Source organism: Oratosquilla oratoria, chromosome 24, assembly GCF_046742065.1.
Source record: "Oratosquilla oratoria isolate Oo_2021 chromosome 24, ASM4674206v1, whole genome shotgun sequence".
Taxonomy (NCBI): domain Eukaryota; kingdom Metazoa; phylum Arthropoda; class Malacostraca; order Stomatopoda; family Squillidae; genus Oratosquilla; species Oratosquilla oratoria.
In genome coordinates this window covers 8,043,154-8,050,653 of record NC_134800.1, presented here as the reverse complement: position 1 = coordinate 8,050,653, position 7,500 = coordinate 8,043,154, and the positions used below count along the sequence as shown (strand labels likewise).

Sequence of the window (7,500 nt, the reverse complement as noted above, 5' to 3'; positions counted from 1 at the left end):
TCAGAACGCCCACAAGAAGAATCGTCACCTCAGAACGCCCACAAGAAGAATCGTCACCTCAGAACGCCCACATGAAGAATCGTCACCCCAGTACGCCGAATATCAACAGTGGAATAAAGATTACGTTAGGTTAGGTTGAATTGAGGGTTATGCCTATTGTCATCAACTTATACAAATGAAGAATCGTAAACCCAAGATGGTGGCCCCACATGAAGAATTGTCACCCTAGGAGGATAGTCCAAAATGAAGAATTGTTACCCTGTCGAAGACTGGGGTGACAATTCTTCGTGTGATCACACACACACACACACACACACACACACACACACACACATATACCAACTGCTTTTTCCCCCTTACAAGGGAGGTAGCCTAAGTCAAAAAGGAATGATTCCACTCCCACCCATTTCATCTCCACCGATATAAATACACATATAAATATAAATACACACACACACACACATATAAGGTAACCGTTCCCAACGTAGGAATAAGGGCATTCACAGAAGATCAATATCTACTGACAACACATCAGCATTGCCAACAAATACAAGTCTGCGTTGTCAGCTGTGTCTGAAAAAATTGTCATCACTGCACCTTTGCGAACACGCTGGTGGGACTAGACTTGACTACTGGGGAGGGAGAAGAGAAAAAGACTAAAGTTTCCTTTAACTTTATAGTGACGACTACTCATAAGCAGGCAGTCACGAGTTCGGCTCCCGCAACCAAATGCATGCTACTTCGCGTGTTTCCGACAGCCCTGGTCAAGTGGGGAGGTGACCTAACATCGGCTTGCCGCAGTTGGCGGGGCCTTGCTAGAGTGAGATAATAATGATAATTTATTTGGACAAAAGAAGCGCTCTCTCTCTCTCTCTCTCTCAAAAAAAAAAAAAAAAAAAAAAAAAAAAAATGGGGCATAGTAGGACGCGTTATCAGCTGCTATCTACACGCTATCAGTTCTTATCAACTGTTATCTATAACGGCCAAACTATCCGTTTCATTCAGAGTTTCTTCTGTGGCGTAGAAGTCGGATACATTCTTATTACAGTTACTATAACCATTTTACTATTCACTACGGTTACTATTACTATTAGCTACTATTTCTATTTTATTAGTTACTAATACTATTACAGTTACTATTACTATTTCATTAGTTACTATCACTCTTGTTGTTCCTTAGTTCCTTGTGTTAGATGGATATGGGATAGTCTAGGTATAGCCCCTGACGAGGCTACCCCTACCATTACGGGGGAAAATAGCCTTAATTACAATATTATTATTATCATTATCAATGGCTACCTCCTTTGTAAGATGGGAAACTCCTTGGTGTATATATATAGATATTTTTCAATGTTATTATTATCATTATTATTGTTATCATTATTAATATATATTTATTTTACGCTGCGGGATGTCAGAATAGTACCACGAGACGGGACTCCCCGAGTGTAAGCTGCCCACAGAGTTATTCAGCTGTTATAGTACTGAGGGTAACGTGAGATCACGGGTCTCGTATGAAAAAAGTGTACATGTGTACATACATACACACACACACACACACACACAAACACACACACACACACACACACAAAAGGGCCCAGAGAAATCCTACACGCTAACAAATTATTAAAAAGCAAATTTAATAAATAAATAATAGATAAACAAATAACCTTAGTTTTTCTTATAAATATAAAGATGGCCGGTTTCTTGCTTAATACTTTCGCTGGGTTCCCAATCTTTGTCATGTTATTTTTTTTTTTTTTTTTTACTTTTTAATGAGTTTTCATGACCCATTCTTGCACTTTCTCCAGGACCTATATATTGAAATTCCTGGATATTTCACATAGCCCAGCACTTGCAAAATTGACCAGAAAAGGTCATTCAAGGTCAGTGGACTTGAAGAGTAACATCTCGGTCATTGTTCGAACCACCACAGTTGGTGATGGAATTGTTTTTATTGCCAATTGATTAAAAAATAATAAATCAACAAATCAATCAATAAATAAGCACGCATGAAATAATTCCATTTTGGTGGGAAAAACATATAATTCATGACTTTTCCATGACTTGTGACATTTCTTTTAAGAATTTAAGGATTTTTCAGTACTGGATCTTTGTAGTACAAAAATCTATGACTTTTTCGTTTTCCAAGGACCTGTCGCAATAATTGGGGACTTGTACAGACTGCCACCGGACAATTTTATTCAGTATAAGATGAAGCCCCCTTTCCAATGAGTATTACAATCTCAATACTGAATACATGAATACACGTATCCCATATAATAAACCATATATTTCTTTAAACACACAATGCAGATGCAAGAGACCAGTAACATGGGTGGAGTTTGAGAACATGGGCGGGGCTTACGCTCAATTATGGGAGGAGCTTAAGTGTATGGGCAGGGCTTAGGGTAGGTCATGGGTGGAGCTTAAGAACATGGCCGGGGCTTAGAGTCGGGCGTAGATGGAGTCTAAGGGTATGGGCGGGGCTTAGGGTCAGTCATGGGAGGTTAATTGTATGGGCGAGGCTTAGGAGGAGCTTAAGTACATGGGCGGGGCCTAGGCTAGGTCATGGGTGGAGCTTAGGGTTGGACATGGGAGGAGCTTAAGTGTATGGGTGGGGTTTAGGGTCGGTCATGGGAGGAGCTTAAGTATATGGGCGGGGCTTAGGGTTGGTCATGGGAGCTTAAGTATATGGGCGGGGCTTAGGGTTGGTCATGGGAGGAGCTTAAGTACATGGGTGTGGCTTAAAGTCAGTCATGGAAGGGGCTTAAGTACATGGGCGGATCTTAAGAACTTAAATAGATGGGCGGGGCTAAGAGTAGGACATGGGTGGGGCTTAGGAATTGACAACAATAAAAGGTCTCCCTGTTCATTCACTCAGTCTTGTCACGCTTCGTTTGCTTAGTGCACATAAAAACGCACATACGCACACGGAGAAACACGTGTACATACACAATACACAGACCACCTGCCAAAAGGTTCCTTGATAAATACCAAAGAGTGCAGACAGCTGGAACGGACAGCTGGCTCGCCCGTCCGCTTCCAGAAATGGCCACGGTATTGCTGCCGGCGTTGATGACGAGGGAAGAGGTCTGCTGGGGGCGTAGTGACCACCGCTCAATCGTTACAAGAATTCTAATCTACGTCGGGATCGAGTACTATTGCAACTAGTACCTATCACTACGACTATTCTCATTTCTTGGAGTTCTCTTACTGAATCGCAGTGTAGGAGTTTTCCTGTGTACAAAAGTGTTTGTTTTTGGTCTTTTAGTCTCTCCAGTTTTCGTGTGAAGGAAGATTAACCAGGGCTGTGGATTCGGAGTCGTGGAGTCGGAGTCGGAAGCAATTACGGTGTCAATGGAGTCGGAGTCCGAGTCGGTAAAAATATACCGACTCCGACTCCAGTTAAATTTACACTTTATAAGGCCTTCGTTTAGTCTGTAGAGTTATGCAGTACACACTCCTTATAAGTAGATTATAAAAAAAAAAAAAAAAAAAAAAAAACGTAATTTTATAAAATGTAATAAATCTCATCGTCTTACCTTCGTGGTCATTCCACTAAACCCCCAAAACGTCCTTGTGCAACGCTGGCTTTCAAGTCTATACATAGACCGATAAACATCCAAAGTATTACTTGAATAAATTAAATAAACACCTCCACTTTACACCTTCTGTTGACATACAGTCACGGGAGCTGTAATATTCCTGCCATGTTCCATATACGTCGTTTCCATCACTCCATCAGTTTGTTGGTTTCTCCCACTGCTGTGTTGCCAAACAGTAGGATAATTCTGATTTCAACTGTAGACTAATGCAATAATACTATCTCTTCTCTCCTTTCCCCTTCTTTTTTCCCCTCTATACTTTTTAACATTGAATAATTGAAATAAGGATATTTAAAGTTGAAAAAAAAGTTTCACATTTCAAACATGTTCAGCTACCAGTACTGTATGTAGTTAAACCGTGAGGTACTTGGGTAAGTAATTTCAGTACATTAAGACAAAAGAAGGTATGAAAACATATGAAGGATAATGATACCCAAAAAAGTATGTATTATACATAATCATATACATTTCAGTATCATACATGTTCAGCTGTAACACTCGACCTTGTACCGTACTCGTATCAATAAGGTTTGTTCCAAAAACAGTAAATGTATGATGCATAGCATTGTGTAGTTGTTGTGCTTGAAAAGTATGTGGAAGGTTAATGTATATGCTCAGTATATGAGGTGATATACGTAGGTGAAAGGTATCACAATCCATGTGATATTCAGTGTACATTTACCAAAACATGGACTTTGCCCAATGCTTGAAAACATTCCATGTTTATCATATTCCGGTGTAATTAAAATACAATTATACAAGTGCAGTGTAGACACAAAACTCAAAATCACAATGACAAATTTTTGCTTTTCAAAAATCATAACTTTATACTTTACTGTGTTGGTTATTGTACGACAATGAAAAACTGTATAACAAGGAAAATAAATCTGGCATCGACCTAGTTACTCAATATAATATATATATTTATTCTTTAATATAAACCAGTTATAATGATACAAGTTTACTCAGGATTGGAGCGTATATGTGTTGTATAGGCTTTATAAAATATGTAGGCCATAATCAATTAATTACATGAAGAGTCGGAGATGCCAAAAATAGAGGAGTCGGAGTCGGAGGTTTTGTGTTCCGAATCCACAGCCCTCAGATTAGCTCAAGCGAAGACTTAAAACCATTAAAACTATGGTCTTTAACCTCCCTTCGCATAAGGCTGTTATTCCGTACAAAATATTCCCTCTCAAGTTCCGGAAATCTGTTCAAATCAGCGGTTGATAATAAGGGCGATTTGGCCCAAAAGAGCAAAGGGAATTCCACCTTTATGGAACCAAACTCATGCGCGTTAGTCACTCGATCACCGTGATTCTAGTTTCACCATACACTGGCCTCTAGTTACACCATCTCCATTATTATCACCATTTCCATATCACCACTGCTTAGAGTTGACACACAAATCCATCGGACCCGCTGAAGGACCTTGAGAGTTGAGCAGATTACAATAACAATCGGGCCATCGCGACACCGACCTTTTGTGTGTGTGTGTGTGTGTGTGTGTGTGTGTGTGTGTGTGTGTGTGTGTGTGTACGTACACACACACATATCAATATCCAGCTACATTTTTACATCACAACCATTACAACACTACCATCAGAGCCACTTCCACCATCAACATCAAAACATCTAATTCCACCACTACTGCAACTATTAACTACTAACTACTACTACTACTACCATCAACACTACCAACATCAACAACGTCTACTTACGCCCACAAATACATAACCGGGGGAGGATTTAGGGAGAAGCGACTCCCACCCTGCCCACGCCCACCCTTCCCACGCCCATCAGTTGCTGAGCTTTGGGAACGCGCCAGGAACAGACGGTCTGAGACGATCTGACGAGACAGCGACGAGACAGGGACAGACAGACAGGGATGACAGCGTGGACACCAAGGGAATGGAGGAAGGGCATATGACAGATGAGCACAAGAAACAGGACTGGTGTAATGGTACCGACTTGGTCTGCTAACTCAACAGTTTCGAGTTCGGTCCCTGCACAGGAATAAAAGCATCACAGAGCTGCTGTGTGTGTGTGTGTGTGTGTGTGTGTGTGTGTGTGTGTGTGTGCTATATGAACTACCCGTAGGGTGCTCTCATCCGGAAAAAAAAGGTAACGCCTGTCGATCACTATCCCAGCACGTGATCCAAGACTATGATGACTCACATATAAACAGTTTGAGACGTGATGGTAGTTGTTGTTATGAGGTACTGATGCGCAGCTGAGCCAGGTGGTTCAGTGGTTAGCGTGATGAGCTCGTACCCTGAGGTGCAGAGGTCGGTGCCTCAAGGATGGAGAGCGATTGGGAGCGAGAGGAAGGGCGGGGCTTACACGCAAAGCAGTTGCAGGAGGGGAGGAAGAGGGAAACGAAGATAAAAACGAGGGGGGAGAGGAGGAGGAGGGAGAGTGGGGAGGGATGAGGGGTGAAAGAAGAAAAATGTAAAAAAAGGAAAAAGAAGAGGAGGAGGAGGAGGAGGAGGAGGAGGAGGGGCGGAAGGAGGATGAAAAGGATGTGGAGGAAAAATAGAACGAGGAGGAGGAAAATGGGAAGGGGAGAGGAGGAGGAAAGGGAGAAGTGAGGAGAAAAGGGGGAGGGGGAGAGGAGAGAAGAAAAGGGGGAGGGGAGGGGAGGAGGAAACGGAGGAAGAGGAGGAAAACAATGGAGGACTAGGATGATGACGAAGAGGAGGAAGAGAAGGAGAAGGAAGAGGGGGGGAAGCAAAAAGAGTGACAGAAAAGAGAATAGAAACAAGAAGAGGAAAAAGAGGAAAGACGTGGAGAGAAAAGAGGAGGAAGAGTGGGCAACATGCAGGACAGAAAAGAGAGGAGAAAGAAGAGAACGAAGAGAAAAAAAAGAGGAAAAATGGGCGAGGATGAGGAAAAAGAGGAGGATATAACGAGGAAAAGGTTGAAAAAGAGGAGGAAAAAGAGGAGGATGGGAGAAGAAAGGGAAGGGAGGGGAATAAGGAAGCAGATGAAGGAGGACAAGAAGAATAAGGAGGAAGAGGAGAAGGAAGAGAAGGAAGGAGAGGAGGGAGGGTAGGAGGAGGAGGAAAAGGAGGAAGAAAGAGGAAGAAGTTGGAGGGTAAGAAGAAGAGGGAGGTGGACGAAGAGGAGGAGGAGAAGGAAGAAAGAGGAAGAGGTTGGAGGAGGGAGGAGGGAGGAGGAGGAGGAGGAATGAGATAGGAGAGGAGGATATAGCTATCTCTAATTGATTGTCACTTGTTTTTGTAAAACGTGTTCCTCTTTCCATTTGCACCAAACATCTCCGAGAGGCAAGTCAAGTGTGCAAGTTACTTGCTTCAAGTTACTTGCCATGTGTAAACATCTGCTTGCAGTGTAAAAAATTTCTCTGTCAAGCAGATGCTTACACGCGGCAAGTAACTGTAGCAAGTAACTTTCATACCTGACTTGCCTCTCAACTTGCCCCGTGTAAACGAGGTTTTGTGTGCAATCACTGACCAAAGTAGGGATCCCAGGCACTATACACACACACACACACATATTTATATTGAACAATTATACCAAAAGGATGTCTTTTTTAACGCTTAAACCAGTAAATGAAGTTAGTAATTCTTGGCAATAGATGGCGTTGAATGCACACACCATCTATGAACTTAAAACGAGACTTTTGTGAAAGATCGTACGATTACTTTCCAATTCTTGACTGACGTCGTTTGATTTTAGCATTTACGCTCACACACACACACACACAATGGTTAGAGTTCTCGCCTCCCACTACGACGGTCCGGGTTCGAATCCCACCCAGGGCTAAATTAATTTCAGTATCACTGCGCTGCGAGCCGTTACTCCAACTCTCGTTGGCGGTGAGTTGTGTGTGTGTGTGAGGTCAGAGCATTACCTATAGATCGGTCACATA

General features: G+C 42.3%; 1 protein-coding gene across 2 annotated transcripts in view; it reads right to left on the bottom strand.

Moving 5' to 3' along the window:
• Positions 1 to 7,500, bottom strand: part of Ras64B (ras-like protein 2) — a 74,628-nt gene that overhangs the window by 36,941 nt on the left and 30,187 nt on the right. The window lies entirely within an intron of this gene.